Source organism: Somniosus microcephalus, chromosome 17, assembly GCF_052327205.1.
Source record: "Somniosus microcephalus isolate GS21.2 chromosome 17, FLI_Smic_1.0, whole genome shotgun sequence".
NCBI classification, from domain to species: domain Eukaryota; kingdom Metazoa; phylum Chordata; class Chondrichthyes; order Squaliformes; family Somniosidae; genus Somniosus; species Somniosus microcephalus.
Window position 1 is genome coordinate 44,406,384 of NC_141003.1, and position 17,850 is coordinate 44,424,233.

General features: G+C 46.7%; 1 protein-coding gene and 1 long non-coding RNA gene across 4 annotated transcripts in view; one reads left to right on the forward strand and one right to left on the reverse strand.

Moving 5' to 3' along the window:
- The window catches only part of tafa5a (TAFA chemokine like family member 5a), an 849,608-nt gene that overhangs the window by 283,694 nt on the left and 548,064 nt on the right, over positions 1-17,850 (forward strand). The window lies entirely within an intron of this gene.
- LOC147105695 (uncharacterized) lies at positions 6,080-9,156 on the reverse strand. Its single transcript, XR_015081559.1, has 2 exons — positions 7,888-9,156; positions 6,080-6,533 (listed from the first exon to the last, which is right to left on the reverse strand). It is a non-coding gene; the product is annotated as an uncharacterized LOC147105695 (long non-coding RNA).

The window sequence follows — 17,850 nt, forward strand, 5'->3', positions numbered from 1 at the left end:
GCCAAACAAACCAGGCTTTAAAGTCTAATCTAAGCAAGTGCTCAGGGATGACTCTTCCTCCTATTTTCAATCCCTCCCTATAGCAGAATGCTAGGCCTCAAGTCACCCATCCTCCAGCAGCACAGTTGAGACCAGGAATCTATATTCCACCATTCTGATTACTGCTCTATTTTGCCAACCTATGATACAGGACTTTTTTTAAAAAGGCCATGGGCTAGATTTTCAGTTGCTTGCGCCAGCAGTTAGCGCCTTAAGAGAAGTGATTTTTGGGCGCTATTCGTGTAGCGCCCGGGCGCAGCGCAGTTTGCGCCCCGCCCCAAATTAAGTTGGCCGTTAGCGCCGGCGCAAAGTTTAGCGGCCGCCCGGATGCGCGCGCAGAAAATGACGTCACATCCTCGTGCAACGCCCTTTGGCCGCCCCGATTCCAAACTTCAGTCGGACCGCCCCATTGTGCGGCTCGCGTCCAGAGCGTTTGTAAAATGGAACGCAACACACCCTGGGGAGCGCAAATTAAAGGGCACTCCTCCTGCACTATAAACGGCAGTCTGCATGTGTTGTGTGGAAGGATCCAGTTGTTGTGAACGGTGTATTTATGTTGTTTTCCTCCTCCTCCTCCTCCTCCTCCTCCTCCTCCTCCTCCTCCTCCTAAAAAAAACACATGCACCCTTCCCCTTTAAGAGCTCACTGGCACCAGAGTGTCTGCCGTGCGCTGCGCCCGAGCTCGGGCGCTGCGCTCTGCACCGCCGGCTTAGCGCCTAACGATAGTAGTGGAACGCCTCTTTTAGCGCTCCACCAACCTCTTCGGGCGAAGCCACTGAATTTCCGGCAACGGGGCGCTACTTTGGGGCGGGCGCTAACTTCGGGCGGGCGCTAAGGTTAGCGCCCCAAAACTGTCTATACTGAAAATCTAGCCCCATAGAGTTCCTTTAAAAAAAATTATGGTGGGAGTACAGCTTTAAGTGACATTTGTAATGCAGAATTGGAAATGTTAAGCAAACCCATGGTGTTGATAACCAATTCTCACCTTGTTATTGGAAGGAATATTTTGATTCTAGAAGTGTCATTATTTCACAAACATTGACAACATAAGTGTTAAAGAGGCTGGGTCGACAAGGCAAAGTGTCTTGCAAGACTTATCTTAATTATAAGATAAAAATTAAGATAAAAAAACTCGTTGAGCATTCATTGCATAGTAAAAAAAAGTCTTCTGCTGCATGTACTTACCATGCTGGCAACTGTGTAGTGTAGATCAGAATATATTGAGCAGCCTATGTCGTTAAAGCTTATCCAGAAACTCCTCAGCGATACCATAATATACTTTTTAAATCATTTCTCTCCAAAGAAATTGTGTAGTGACATAATTTGGAATACAAAAAGATGTCACTTAAGTATGACATAATCCTGATGAAAATGACATATGGTGCTTCGGGCTCTCTTTCCTTCCTAACACTTGCTTTTAATGTCGACTATCTATTTATAATATAGTAAAGGTCTTACAACAGCCTGCGCATCCTGTCTATAAAAATGGACTTTGCCTTGTCAATTTTTGGTACACTTTTCTGTCATCTTTTCCCATTATGCATTCCTATGTCTGCATTTATAATGGCTACTGCCTGTGTAAACTTGTCACATTTGAAATATAACCTTCTGACAGTAGTGCTGTAGTGCCTCAGTTTCACATCTCTCGGCTCCTCCATCTGTACTGCAGAGGGACTACTATGCTTCTAACAACTCTACTTCTCCACTTCCCAAAGTGCCTTAAGTATTGATATTGAATCATAAATAGTGTAATATCAAAATACATTAAAAATAAAGAGATTTGGGTTTAGCGTATTGTAGTGCAGTTTAATGGTACTGGACTAGCGGCCTTTCCCCCAGTGGCCATGATTTAGGATATTGGGGTGCAGTGGTTATGGCACTGGATTAGTAACTCTTTCTCCCTCCCCCCCACCCGCCCACTCACCCACTCACCCAAAGGCCAAGAGATCAAATCCCACCATGGGAAGTGAAGTTGTGATATTGAATTTTTAAAAATCTGCAATTGGTGAGCTGCTACCAGGAAAATGACCATGGGTCCAATTATGTCCTTCAGGGAAGGGAACTTGCTCTAGTTCACACTATGTGGATGATGCTTAATGCCCTCTGAAGTGGCCTAGAAAGCTGGTCATTTGTGCTAACAATCACTGAGCAGCTCAAGAAGAAGGTCTACCACTAACTCTCAAGGCAACTGGGAATGGACAATAAATGCAGCCTTGCCAATGTTGATCATATCCCTTAGAACAACAAAATACTGCAAGATGCCAACATTTTGCGTCACACTTTGTTGCTTGGCAGGGAATGTAAGGATCAAAAGCTGCTAATGAGAAGCTATTAAGGGCTTATGAAAATAACCAATCTTAAATGACCTGTCCGGAGAACCTACTAATAAAAGAAAGGAGAAGGTAAGCTAATTGAGTCAGTTGAATGCTTTTCATCATCTTTGTTATCTACTTTTTTCCCCCCTGTCTAGAACTGAAATTTCTAACGTCCAAAATAAAGTTTGGTGGAGGAAATTTGTCTTGCAAAATTTGTCTTGTTAAATTGGGCCCATTCTGAACACTTAACTTTGAAAGGCCTCATGCAATCAAAGTATGGAGAGATCTTGATTATTGCATTCAGTGCCATTGCCTGTATAGTTAATGACATTGACTCCAGAAAGTAATTTAGCATTCCTATTTTATTTAGGTTTGCAGGGGAAAAAAAGTTGAGTTGCCTCAGTTTATTTTTGACATTTTCATTATAAAAACATCTCGCAGAGATCACTCATGTAGGATTGCAGAGGAGATCGATCTGAATAGAATGATGTATAAACTTGTCGTGCTTGGTGTGAAATGGAGCTCGGAACATTCAATTAAATTGAATAAAACATTTAAATGCTTATTTAAGAAGTCCCAGTTTTAAAACAATACCCATGATTCCTATTCATACTACATTGCAGAATACTAACTGATTTTTTCCCCCCCCAGAGAATGCAATCAAAAATAATGCCACAAAATATGATTTAAGGCTGTAATTACAGACAATTTAGGTGCAGTTCCTTCCTGCAAATGCAGTCAGTTTCATATTCCCATCATTTCAGGCAGATGGCCTGTTGTCAGCTGAACAAAAATAAAAACAGGTGTGGAAACAGCACTCATTTAAAAATCAAAATGACTTACCATTTCAGTTCCTTTAATGATGCAGGTTGAAGTTTTCAAAGCGCCTCAAGATTTTCATACTCTTATCTGCACCTGGATTTCAATTTCAAAGATGTGTTTCTCTGAAAAGTGACTGGCTGGGCAGACTGGGGCCAAGGTATTATTACAGGCAATATTGAGCCTCTTCGAGGAAGGTTCAAGTTTTTAGGAAAGAACTCTATTTGTTGTAATGTATTGTTAATAATGATGATGCCAATGGACCATTGGCTGGAACAAAATGACGTTAAAAGATTTGCTGGCTCAGAACATTCTGAAAAATGTATTGGGCTGTTAACACAATCTTCAGCCCCCATAATGCTGCGGTGTATCAGAGATTGTGGCATGAAACCTATGGAGTGCATACACCAGAAACCCCTTAGCACTTGCAGTCCCTGTACCATTTTGATACAAATGAGGGGTGGTCCCCATAATATCAGTTTCCTTTGGAAAGTTGTCAGCGGCAGGAAAGAGTCTTCCAGTTTTACCAAGTGTCAGGATTTCCTAGAGTGCAGGACGCAATGGAGTGTGCTCACATTGCCATACATGTCCCTATCCCCAACACTACTCCGTTTATAAACAGTAAGTGCAGATGGTCTGTGACCATAGGAACCAAAAGATTGTGGCCAACTGCAACCTGACAAGAAAGATAACCTCAGTCATGAGAAGAAGACATGCATTTAGAAAGATTCAGTCAGTAAGAGTCATCAGGCAGGATTTAATGGACCAATTGTTTAATTATACCTCATACTCCAATGACAATAGTCATCTCCATTGTGTCTAATATGTTTTCCTCCACTGGGCTTAACCATACACCAAGACCCATAAATGACGCACCATTTCTCTCCAACAGCCTTAATCAGTCAGTCTATCCTTTATTAACCCATTATAGCGTGCAGTTGTTGCAAATTTAGAGTCTTACATAGACATTCTCTTGAATTTGGTCATTCCCATAAGTGGTCTGAGCATCTTACGTTTGGGGTGTGTGCCCAATTAATCCAGGATTGTAACCTTGTGATCAGAACTGGATATTATGGCCGCAATTTCCCCTACCTCGGTGGGTCCGGGGCGGGCGATGTCGGTGACGGGTCCTGACCTCGCTGCTGGCTCCAGCCCACTGTGTAGAATGATTTTATGTTGATTGGGCTTTTTAAGCTTGCCCAGCACGTTTGCTGGCTAATTGAAAGAAGTGGGTCTGATGATGTCATTTGATGATGCGTCATCAGCTGGTTTCCTTAAAGGAACCATGCATAAACTTATTTTGACAGTTGTGCTGTCCGTGCTCAACAGCATTGAGGTGCTGCAAACACTGACAAGCACAGCACAGAGGTGCACGGCTGCACCCAGGCTCTCCCATGACTCCCTCCATATGCTTATGGAGGGAGTCACAGCATGCAGGGAGTTTCTCTTCTGTTCCAATGGGCAGAAGAGACCGCCCCAGGAGACCAATGCAGCCTGGTTGCACTATGCACAGGAGGGCACAAGCAGGGATGTCGTCAGGAGGACCAGGCTGCAGTGGCGCAAACCTTTCAATGATCTCAGTAGATCAGGAAACGTTACTGCAAAGCCACACTCAACCTCGTCCTGCTGTGCTACTCATCACATCCCCATCACTCTACCTTCCCTACCCTACTCCTGCACATCCTTACTCGCACCAACTTACCTTGCACCTCTGCCCATCCCACTTTATCTACATTATCACTTCCCCATTTTATTAGCCACCCCTCACACTCGCCCTCATCCTAGTCCAATCATACCAACTAACAACACACAAGGGTAGGCACTTGGATGTTTTAGCCAATATTCATGTAAAGTTTCTGTTAATGTGGTGTCAAACATTGAAACCTTTATTTTCAACACTTTACGTTCTTGGGCAGATCTGTGTGCACCTTTGGAAGTGGCTTAGTGAGTTGCGGTGAATGGTGAGACATAACGGTACCCCCTGCAATGGTGATGAGTGTGAAAGGAATGGCTTGGGCATTGCAGGGATGCTTTATGGTGTTGGTGTGGGGTGGTGCCAACCTGGTGCATCATGTGGCAGCCAGGGTGTACAGTGTCAAATAAATCTGGCTATGGTGAGGCCATCCCTTGCCTCTCGGGCAGCAATGTGGTTGGGTGCTGATGTCATGTCCTGTGCAGCATCAGTTGATTGCGGAGAAGGTTGGTGTTGTTGGTGCTGCTGGTGTTGGGGCTGATCGTGGTGGGATTCTGAGGACCAAGGTGAGATAGTTTCAAGGGCACTAATGCTGATGGAATAGATGGCAGGTGAGGTTGAGATGAGAGAAGCGATCTGCCAGTGGTGAGAGGTTGTTCCAATGAGGTGACACTGGATAGAGTTTGTTCCAAACACTTGCCACCTGCATAAAGCTCAATCTGTCTTCCAAATGCAGTAAGCAACAGCTTCTGAGCTTGGAAAGTGAACAGCTGTGAGATGGGAGCTTTTATAGCACATTTGCAGCTGTCAAGTAATGAGATGATTCCATGGTCATACAACTCCCTACCTCCTTACCTGACATGATCCCCGAGCAGCGTGGACCCCGTGGGCAACCTCATAAAATGGCATGGTGAGATCAAAATACTTTTTAATGGGCTGCTAACAAGGTCATAATGACCTGAATTGCTTCCTCCGCTGCTGCGTGTCGGGTCTGTTCAGTCCTGACAGACCTGACATCTGGGGAGGTCGTGTGGTGGCAGGTTGATAGCGGGGTGTCGACTTGCAGCTAAAAAAAATTCCCACCCAACCCGCCACCGAACGTACCTGCTAACCCCCTGAAAAATTCCCCCCTATGTCTTTTGCATGTGACCTCATGGGTAATTCTCCATTCTTTCAGTAGACGGATTGCAAAAATTATTTTAGGGAGGCAAGATCCAGATACGAGCCTTTAGACTTTTTCATTTTATAGCAGCCGGTGAACATACAGAGTAACAGTTGTGCATAAACATAATTTACTTCACTTAATTTTCATTTTCCTTACTCATGTCTTTCCCTTTTCTGGGTTGACTGCCTTGTTTTTGGCACTACTTTTCTGTCGAGGCAACATAAACAAATCTTCTTCACTGCCGCTTCCAGACCCAGTTTGGCACTGCTCAGTCTTGTGTTTTAAAACTTGACTGAACCACGTGTTCTTTTCCTTTCCTCTCTTGTGTTTCCAGCGAGTGGAAGAACTGTCCCTCTGATTCTTTCCCTGTTCAGTGATTTACCAGTAAACCTATAAATGTACATGTACATGTCCACCTAGAAACTTGGCAAAAGCTGATGGATGACATCAAAAGAGCTGCCTCTTAACTGTACGTGCTGGCTTTTGTTATGCATGACCTCTCCTGCAAGAAAATATGTGTTAAAAAGAGGAATTTGTGAGAAGGTGTGTGCCACCAAATGCTCAGACTATCAGCCATCTCCTGGAAGTGTGTGAAAACAGGCAGCATTCACGTTCTTTGTGCTGGCAGCATATTTGGTGTTTGTTGCTTGTCAGATTTAATGAGACACGAGCTCAACACATTGATATGCAACAACATGAGCATTCCTGTGCATTTAGAAAAATGAACAACTGGCAAAGTGCAGTGCATTCTTCCTCTTTCATGATCTACCAATTAAAGGTGAAGTGCAATTTAGATGCATTGTAAGCCCTTGCACTGTATTGTAAACTGATGTTGGGCCAGAATTTGCTGTCAAAATAACAGTGAGGCTGATGGCACTCGCTTTTATTTATGCAGTAATGAAGGGCAGATGCACGTTATATGCGAATATCCAAAGGTTACTGTCCGAGATGTGTGCTCCACTGTTAGCTTTGTGAAAACGGCATTGCGCTGTCTGCCTCACCATTGAAATGCATTGAATGCTGTGAAGTTGCTGTACTTGCGTGGTAGATATGAATTAAACACATCACAAAGTTAAATCAAGTCATTCCAAGTCTAAGTTCCATTTTAACGACATGATAATTGTTAATTACTGCCAATCAACCTCTCTGGTACTGAAAATTAACTATTACAAGTATGGAGTCTCATTCCATCTAGTTTTAATTGTTGGAGATTTAAAAAAGGTAACACTTTTCCTTTCTGTCTTTTCTCTCTCTTAATCCAATCTTTCTTTCCCTCTTTATGTCTCTTTCTGTACCTGATTTGACATTTACACTTCCTTCTCAGTCCTTTGCGCTCTTTATTTCACAATCCTTCAATCTGATTTGTTAAGGAGATAAATAGTTGCTAGCCCTGTTCACTCAGCTCCCAGATGCCCCATTTCCCTTGCTGCGCTGTTATCAGCTCGCACTTTCATCAACTTGCCACGCAAAAATTTTAAAAACCTAAACGGGTAAATCTAACTAATGGCAGACGCCATTAGATGCTCAGCTACAGCAAAATCTGAGCCAGTGTACTTACCGTGGCAACTTTTGTAGCTGAACAATTTACTTCCTCACCTGCTCCCCAGTTTTTGCCATAGAGGGACAGCTTTCAGTTCAGTTCAGTTCAGTTCAAATGCTTTATTGGCATGAAAGTTTACAGAGAACCATATTGCCAAAGCTTACATTGCAAAAAGGTACAGTTTTCCAACATTCTGTAGGTGTCAATCGATTTGACATTTGTTGGGTATATACAATATTACTTTTAAACAATATTAATTTTAAACAGTCTTTCTACTTCATTTGGTACGTTCAATATTAATTTTAAACAGTCTTACTTTTAAACAGTCCTCAGGTTGTGCCCTGTTACTTCCACCTATGCTTAGGATTGCCAACTGTGGTTGGATGTAATTCCTTGAGGTTTATTCATGTCACGGTAGATCACATGACAGTTGAATCCGTGATGGGCCACATGACAGTGGTCACATGACAATCGGACAGTAAAAGTTAGGTCCCCTGTAGTTGCGTGTCTTTGCACCCACAGAACCAGACCCAGTAAGAGTTAGTGTCCTCGAGGGGCGGGGAGGTGAAAGAAGAGAATAGGAAAACATTGCAGATTTGTGCCCTGGGGACCTATAGTCATGAACAGAATGAAATATCTATCTTATTTCAAACTGTACATCTGTGGCATTTTCAGACAGGATTCATGAACTACTGACTTAAAAAAATATATAGATAAATATTTTAAGTTTGTATATTTAGTGTTGATCATTTATACTGAAAGTCAACACGAGTATCAATACAACGTTCCAACAGTGTACAGAAAGGCAATTGTCAAAAATAATTATTTCCACAATGATATTTTTAATTGATTCTGGCTTTAATTAAAGTAATGCTGTAAATGGATAATCCTATGAATGCATTAGGCTATGTCCATAACCCGTCTGAAATTCATGGTGAATTGGATTGCGAGTGCGTTATTTGTGGTGGTATAAATACAAGGCATTTGATGCATTGATTTACTTTGAACATTTCTGAAACGGATCATCTCAGTTGATCGGATCTTGCTGTGAAATGTTCCCTGATTTGATATTCTTCTCCATTCAGTGCGGGCCAGCAAATGCAGTTTATTTCCCCTTGCCTGTTATTTCCCCTGGTCTGCTGGACATGCCTGGAGCAGAAACAACCTGCAAAGCTTGAGCACTGACCTGCCGCCCTGCTCATGCGCCGAGTCGGGATTTCCCTTTGACTGGGCAGCACGCACATGTGATCCCGCACCTTTGCTTTGAAAAGGCACACCCGTTTCTGAGACTGACGCTGACCCGTTTGTTCATTTCAAATAAAGAAGGTCAGAGCGGGACCTCACGGAATATGCGGGGACACAAAAAGCAGGGACAAGCCAGTCTTGAAAATAAAGTCCAAACCCCAATATGCAAACTTTTTCCAAGGTTACTGGCAGCAGTGTCTGGGAGATAATCTGGAGACTTCCGACCAATCCTGAAGGGTTGGGAACCTTATCTATGCTGCTGTTTAAAAGGAGGCTGGCCCTCATCTACAAAAGGAGCCACCAAATGGCCCAGAAATTCGGGTCTCCACGGGTGAGTACACACGGGGTACTCACCCATAGGCCCAACGGAAGTGCCGGTTTCCTGCATGCACTGCACATGTGCGGGAAACCGGCACTTCCGTTCCCCTGAAAGAAGGGGTTCAGCGGTCGAACGCGTGCACCAGCGAAGCAGCACGTGCGCATCAAACTTATGTTTTTTTTGCAGGTTTTCCCGGGAGGGTATGTCTCCAGCAGTTACACTTTTAAAAAGCAGGCGTAAGGCCTGCTTTTAACAAGGTAAGTCGTGAATTAATTGAAATTAAAACATTTTTCCCACAGGTTTATTATTTTTAAATACTTTAAAGAAAGGTAAGTTTATTTTTAGCCCCGTTAGAAATGTAATTAATTTTTTCAAAAATTTAAATTATTGTTTAAAATAGTTATTTCATGTAATTTATAGTTACTTTAAAAATGTGATGTTTTTAAAAAAAATTATTTGAAGTTTTAGTGATGTTTTGGGGCTTATAGTATTTATAGGTTTGACAGCTCTTCCTGTCAAACTTATGAATGAAGCATTCCCTGCTACCATTGGCTCTCCATGGCCCACGTGATCCCAGGGGACGCATCGAACTAACTGCGCCCCTGGGATATGGAAGCACTGCGCGCCGGCAGTTGGAGGAGGCCCAGGATCGGAATCCCACCCGGGCCCACAGCTTAATGGCCGGTGCGCTAGGTAAGTGCAGGTCGAGGGCTTGCACCCGTGGGAAGCCCCCGACCCGAATTTCTGGGCCATTCCCTTTATCTGTCTCCAGCCACCCCCCACCAGTTGCAGGGCAATTTTAAGAGAGACGTCAGCCTTTTAAGATTGGCTGGCTCTGGATAGTTGATGCTTTGACGAGGTGTTGCTCCCAGTGAGGCACATGCTGAGTGCTGGGGGCACCAAAGATTTATTATAAAGAACTGAGCTTGCATTATTCAATTAAATAACAATGCTGACTTTTTTTGCTGTCATAGAATCATACAGCACAGAAGGAGGCCATTCAGCCCATCATGCCTGTGCCGTCTCTATGAACGAGCTATCCAATTAGTCCCACTCTTCTGCCCTTTCCCCATAGTCCTGTAAAATTTTCCCCTCAAATATTTATCCAATTTCCTTTTGAAAGTTATTATTAAATCTGCTTCCACCACCCATTCATGCAGTGCATTCCAGATCATAACAACTTGCTGTATAAATTTATTTTTCCTCATGTCCTCTGGTTACCGACCCTTCTGCCACTGGAAACAGTTTCTCTTTATTTACTCTATCAAAACCCTTCATGATTCTGAACACCTCTATTAAATCTCCTGTTAACCTTCTCTGCTATAAGGAGAACAATCTCAGCTTCTCTAGTCTCTCCACGTAACTGAAGCCTTTCATCCCTGGTACCATTCTGCTAAATCTCCTCTGCACCCTTTCAAAGGCCTTGACATCCTTCCTAAAGCGTGGTGCCCAGAATTGGCAGAATACCTCAGGTGGGGCTTAACCAGTGATTTATAAAAGGTTAGCCTAACTTTCTGCTGATGAAACCTGAATAGCTGTGCAGTGGCAGACAATATCACACTCTGGCTAGATGAAAACGAGCTATTGTAGTGGGTCTAAGTTGTTCTTTTCCCACCTTTTTGAATAAACACAATGGATAAAACACACAGCCTCACACTCCTTGCTGATATTAAATACTACTGAATTTTATCTTCATTGTGGAATGCTGTCGTGTTTCAGGAGTAGGATGCGCAACCTCATTGCCAGTGAGCCTTATTAATTCATTCATAACAAACAATTGTCAGACTCGCCAGATTTGTTAGCATTGCTTAGTAGATCTGAACGTAACCATGCACTGCTCATTGTGATTCACTCATGCGAATATTAGCAGCACAAAAGTAGCACTTCCAGGGACACCGTTTAAAGCATTTAATGAATTAAGTGTGCAAAGCCCCCTCATTTTATTGAACGTTACAATACTAGTATGCTGGTTTTTCAGTTCACCAGATACAACAACATTGACACCTAAAAGTTAGCCTGCACTAAAATGTCTGACCTTGAAGAAATTATTTTTATGTTCTCATCTAACTGCACGACACACGCTGTAAAAGCTGACACAGGCCACGCAGAACAAAACGCAGCTTCCCGGGAACATTGCCTATGACTCATGTACATAATACATAAACCTACTTAAACATAATACCTGCCCTAATTTCTCCTTATGCGGCTCGATGTCAAATTGTTTGTCTTATAATACTCCTGTGAAGCGCCTTGGGACATTTTACTACGTTAAAGGCGCTATATAAATAAAAGTTGTTGTTGAACATTGGTCACAGGGTAGCTGGTCACAATCAGTACAGAAGGTATTTGGATGGAAGATGCGTGCCATTTAAACAACCACTTGTATGGTGTACAAATAAATACTGTGTTTCGCACCACCAGGTCAGCTTGTCCTGTTTTCAGACATCAGCTCCTCCACTGTGACCTGCTTTACCAGGAGTTGGCATTGAGACGTACATAAGGTACACAATACCAGAAATGAGGAAATCAGGTTTCACTCATTGTGAATGCATTAGAAAATTAAACATTTCTCCCATGTGTATTATTTTTTTGAAACCGTGTCAAGGTGAGATTTGTCAGGGTACATTGTTAAGGTATCCTTTAATTTCCTGACAATATTCTTTTATATATATATATATATATATATATATATATAACGGTATGTCTCTCTGTCTCTCTGTCTGGCTATACAATCAAAAGTTATAGAGCGTACCTACACGTGTGTTACATCAAAAGAAAGCTTACGATTTCAGAACGGCCGTAAGCGTATTTACGTTTCGGTGAGACAGAAATTGTGCCCGCGGTATCCAAAAAATGTTCAAAATTCCGCTCATTATCTGCTCATTAGCATTGAGTGACGTCGAGGTCGACCAATCGTACGGTCGAGCGATCTGACGGTCGACCAATCGCTGCGTGGCGGGGGCGGGTTCCTGGTGCGTGCGGGCGGGCCCTCCTAGAGTCGAGTGACGGGACGATTGACCAATCCTGCGCTTCGTTGACCTGACGGTCGACCAATCGGTGCGTGTGTGGACGGGCCTTATCGTTCTGAACCGAGGTGAGTCGCCGCCATCTTGATTCCAAACTTTTCATTTTTTCCCGCTTTCTGCGCCTTTAAAAAAAAAGTTGCTTTTAAAACACATATTGTTTTAAAAAAAAGTTAATTACTTTCTAAATCTTTTATCTAATCTCATTAATTTTCCTACCTTTCCCCGTTTTTGCAGGTAGGCCTCGAAGCCTGGGCGTCTGTTGCCAGCCATGCTGGACCCTAGGCAATTGTTTTGTGGCAAGCTCCTCCCACCCCTCACCCCCCACCCCTCCGCTGGGCCCGATTCCGAACCAGCGGCCAGCCAAAATTGGTAAAGGCTGGCTGGGCTCACTGCAAGCTCCTCGCGCTTCATTCGCGCTCGCGCTGCACGGCGCACGCGCACCTCCACACAGAGCGCGGCCAGAGGGAAGCGAGCAGGTTGGCCGGGGGGGGCGGGGCTCGGGAGGGGAGGGGGAGCGGAGAGGGTTACCCCGGCAACCGGGCTCGCCAGCCGCAATCGGCCGTCTCAAGCCACTCAGGCCCAGGCCCGGTCCTGGAGATCGGGAGGCGGAGAGTGGAGGAGGGTTACCAAGGCAACCGGGCCCGGCCAGCCGCAATTGGCTGTCTCAAGCCGCCTCAGGCCCGGCCTCGGGAGGGCGGGGCTCGGGCTGTCCGGGGCGCTGCGCTCGGCATGTCAGTGACGGGGCGGCACGGAGCTCAGCGGAGCCATCACCGGCAGAGGGGAGAGGGTCTGCTGGCTCCCCCCTCCCTTTCTCCCCCCCTCCTTCCCCCACCTCCCCCACCCCTCCTCTCCTCTCCCCCCTCCCCTCCCCCTCCCCTCCCCTCCCCTCCCCTCCCCTCCTCTCCCTCCCCTCCCCTCTCCCCCTCCCCCTCCCCCTCTCCCTCTCCCTCCCCCCTCCCCCTCCCTCTCCCCCCTCCCCCTCCCTCTCCCCCCTCCCCTTCCCTTCCCCCCTCCCCACCTCCTCCCCCCTCCCCCTCCCCCTTCCTCCTCCTCCCCCTCCCCTTCCCCCCTCCCCCCCTCCTCCCTCTCCCTCCCCCCTCCCCCTCCCCTTTCCCCCCCTCCCTCCTCCCTCTCCCTCCCCCTCCCCTTTCCCCCCACTTCCCCCCTCCCCTTTCCCCCCTTCCCTCCCCTTCCCCCCCTTCCCCCCAGTCGCTCTCTTTCTTCCCCCCAGTCGCTCTCTCTCTTCCCCCCAGTCGCGCTCTCTCTTCCCCCCAGTCGCTCTCTCTCTCTCTTCCAACAACAACATGCCCTCAAAAATCCCTCGGCACCGCCGGGCACTTCAGCTAGTACATTATATATTCACCCTCAGAAGAGAGCTCATATATTGCCAAATACAATCTTTCCATTCTTTATTGCACCTAATGGTGCTGCATTTGGACGTTGTGTACTGCGGGCCCCCCCCTGTCTCGGGGGACCCACATGGGCACATTCAGAACTTAAGAAAGGCACCCAAGCATTACTAATGTGGTTCAAATTGGGAAAACATTGCCAGTGCCAGTTTTACAGACAGCTCCAGCTGGATTTTTCTACAAAACACGGAAAGACTTGGCTAATCTGCTATGAGGTGAGGTGACTTTTCAGTTAATCTGGGTAGCAAATTGATTAAGGCTGCACTACTTTGTTACCCAGTAACCTTATAAATCCAATTCGTGGTTGTCGGCTAGCTGCTGGATCTCCTGCGCTTTCTCCACCCACCATCTGTTCTTTAGGTCGCGAGTTTTTTGTTGGACCTCGGCCTTTAGGCGTCTGTAGAGCTGCTTTCTTGCTCTCGAGTTGTGTTGCTGTTTCCAGATCAGGAATGCCTTGCGCTTGCGGCTTATTAGCTCCTGGATCTCCTGGTCGTTCTCGTCAAACCAGTCTTGGTGTTTCCTGGTCGAGTGACCGAGCGTCTCTTCACAGGTGCTGATTATGGAGGCCTTGAGTGCAGACCAGGCGCTGTGGACACTCTGTGTCTCTGCATCGCTGGGAGTCGCCAGGTTGGTTGCGAGGCGCAGGCTAAATAGGGCTTTCTTAGCAGGGTCTTTGAGTGCTCCAGCATTGATTTTCCTGCGGCATTGCTTCTGTTGCCGCCGCAGTTTTGGGGCTACGTTGATGGAGATGACAGAGCGGATTAGGCGGTGGTCTGTCCAGCAGTCGTCAGCTCCTGTCATGGCATGGGTGATGCCGACGTCGTTGCGGTCCCCTGCTCGGATGATGACGTAGTCCAGCAGATGCCAGTGCTTGGAGCAAGGGTGTTGCCATGAAGCCTTGTACTTGTCTCTCTGACAGAACAAGATGTTAGTTATGACAAGGCCATGTTCTAAGCATTTTGTCAGGAGGAGGGTACCGTTGGAGTTGGCTTTCCCTAACCCCTCTCTGCCGATCACAGCTCCCCAGAGGTCTGTGTGCTTTCTAACTCTGGCGTTAAAGTCGCCAAGGAGGATCAGCTTGTCGCCCGTTGGGACTCAGGACAGGGATTGTTCGAGGCTGGAGTAGAATTCCTCTTTGGTCTCGTCTGTGGCTTCCAGTGTTGGGGCGTACGCACTGATGACCGTAGCGCACTGGTTCTGGGCTAGGGTGAGCCGTAGAGTCATGAGGCATTCATTTATTCCACAAGGGGAGTCTCTCGGATGTTCAACTGGCTCATTTTTTATGGCGAAGCCTATCCATGGAGGCGGCGTTCTTCTTCAGGTTTGTCTTTCCAGAAGAAGGTGTAACCACCGCCTTGCTCCTTGAGCTGGCCTTCCCCTGCCCGCTTAGGGTGGCGATGTCTATGTCGAAATGTCTGAACTCCCAGGCAATGATAGTAGAACGGTGGTCCGGTCTGTCGCTGTTGGGGTTGTCCATGAGGATCCTGACGTTCCAGGTCCTGAACTTCATTTTAAAGAGTGGAAGATGCCTGTGCGTGAATTCTTTTAATGTGGTGTTGCACACCAGCTACCACACGGGCTTGACAGAGCAAAGTCTTGGTCCAATGGCAAGGGGACCCAAGATGATTGGAGACCAGGCTCTGCTACATCGGCCTAGCACACACACACATACATACTCCTACTGTCCTCTCTGCTTGGGTTTCATAGGCTGATGTGTGGTCCTCCTGACACCGCTGCTGGTCCATGCTGCGCCACTCCTGGGTCTTGACCTCGCTCCTGGGCCTCGTCCTCGCTCCTGGGCCTCTTCCTCGCTCCTGGGCCTCGTCCTCGCTCATGGGCCTCGTCCTCGTTCCTGGGCCTCGTCCTCGCTCCTGGGCCTCGTCCTCGCTCCTGGGCCTCGTCCTCGCTCCTGGGCCTCGTCCTCGCTCCTGGGCCTCGTCCTCGCTCCTGGGCCTCGTCCTCGCTCCTGGGTCTCGTCCTCACTCCTGGGTCCCGACCTCGCTCCTGGGTCCCGACCTCGCTCCTGGGCCCCGACCTTGCTCCTGGGCCCTGACCTCGCTCCTGGGCCCCGACCTCGCTCCTGGGTCCCAACCTCCTTATAGCGTGTCTCCTTTCAATGAGTGTCCATCTCACCGTCAGTAAGCTCCCCGCTGGAGTGGAGCTAATCTAAAGAACAAACGGGAAACTGTTCAACCTCCGTCGCCTCCAGTCCAGATCCAAGGTTGTCCCATCCTCTGTCATCGAATTACAGTAAGCAGACGATGCTTGCATCTGCGCACACTCTGAGGTCGAACTCCAAACCATCTTCAACACCTTCACCGAAGCGTACGAGAGCATGGGCCATACATAAACATCCGTAAGACAAAGGTCCTCTACCAATCTGCACCCTCCACACAGTACTGCTCCCCGATTATCAAAATCCATGACGAGGCCTTGGATAATGTGGACCACTTTCCATACCTCGGGAGCCTACTGTCAACAAGGGCAGACGTCGATGACGAAGTCCAACACCGCCTTCAGTGTGCCAGTGCAGCCTTCGGTCGCCTGAGGAAGAGAGTGTTTGAAGACCAGGACCTCAAACTCAGCGCCAAGCTCATGGTCTACAGAGCAGTAGTGATACCCGCCCTCCTGTATGCTTCAGAGACATGGACCATGTACAGCAGGAACCTCAAAGCACTGGAGAGGTACCACCAACGCTGCCTCTGCAAGATCCTGCAAATCCATTGACAGGATAGGCGCACCAATGTTGGTGTTCTCGCTCAGGCCAACATCCCCAGCATCGACGCTTTGACCACGCTCGATCAGCTCCGATGGATGGGCCACATCGTCCGCATGCCCGATACAAAACTCCCAAAACAAGCGCTCTACTCGGTGCTCCGACACAGCAAGAGAGCCCCAGGTAGGCAGTGGAAATGCTTCAAGGACACCCTCAAAGCCTCCTTGGAAAAAGTGCAACATCCCCTCCGACAGCTGGGAATCCCTGGCCCAAGACCGCACAAAGTGGAGGAGAAGCATCCGGGAAGGCGCCGAACTTCATAGGACTCTTGTACCTCAACCTTAACTTATAACTTATATAACTTATAACTCATTTGTACATTGCACACTGCATTTTAACTTATATTATTTATATATTATACTTATACTACCATATACTTATCTTATTATATTACTATTACTTCCAGTGGTAATAGAGGCTTTTTGCACTATTCATCATATCCTGCAACTTGGATTGTCATTGCTATACTTATTTGCTTATTTGCTTATTGTTTCTATATTTATATTTGTTTTTACTTTTGCTTTTTATATTTATTATACTTATATTGTGGGAGTGAGTGGGGAGTAAGCATTCCATTGTACCAGTTACATATGGCAATAAAATAATCTTGAATCTTGAATTTTGAATCTTGAACACCTCGAGTCTCTTCGCCAGGAGCAAGCAGAAGCCAAGCGCAAACAGCGGAAGGAGCGCACGTCACCCAAGCACCCCACCCACCCGCCCTTTCAACCACCATCTGCCCCACCTATGACAGAGACTATAGGTCCCGCATTGGATTCATCAGTCACGTGAGAGCTTATTTTTAGTGTGGAAGCAAGTCATCCTCGGTTCCGAGGGACTGCCTAAGAAGAAGAGAAGAAATCCAATTTACCAACATCATTTCTCTCTCTCATTTTCTGCCCCAGCTCTCTCTGTGAGGCCTTTGGCTGATGTGCAGTGTCTTAAAGGGAGTAACACTGAGCTCTCTGTGACCACGGTGCCAGCAATGCAATGCTTTATCATCAACAAATGCAGATAAGCAAATAGGAGTAAAAAAAAAATCTAGGGGTCGAAATTAGTCTGGGCCTGTTTGGGACCCAGACTTGGTGTTACCGAAGCAGACTTGGTGTTACCGAAGCAGACTTGGTGTTACTGAAGCAGACTTGGTGTTACCGAAGCAGTGCGTGCCCGAAGCAAGAGGTCCGAGGTTCGATTAGAATTGAGTCCTCGGGTCTCATCTGAATAACTGGGGAAAGGTGTCGGCGCTGGTTGCGCCTCCACAGGCAGCTTGCCCAACAGATGATGTCAATTTAGGTAAGTCCCGGAAGTGGGTATTGGAGTGGGCTACAGGAGGGGGCCGATTGCGACTCCCGTAGAGTCAGCGGCGCACGCCTGCTCCTCCTACCTCCACGGGACTGTGTTTCTTGAAAAACAATATTTTAAATACTTACCTTTGTTTGGCAGCTGCTGAAGAATCTTGACTAATTTTTTGAAGGGGTTCTTTAATAGCCGTTAGGCCCTTAAT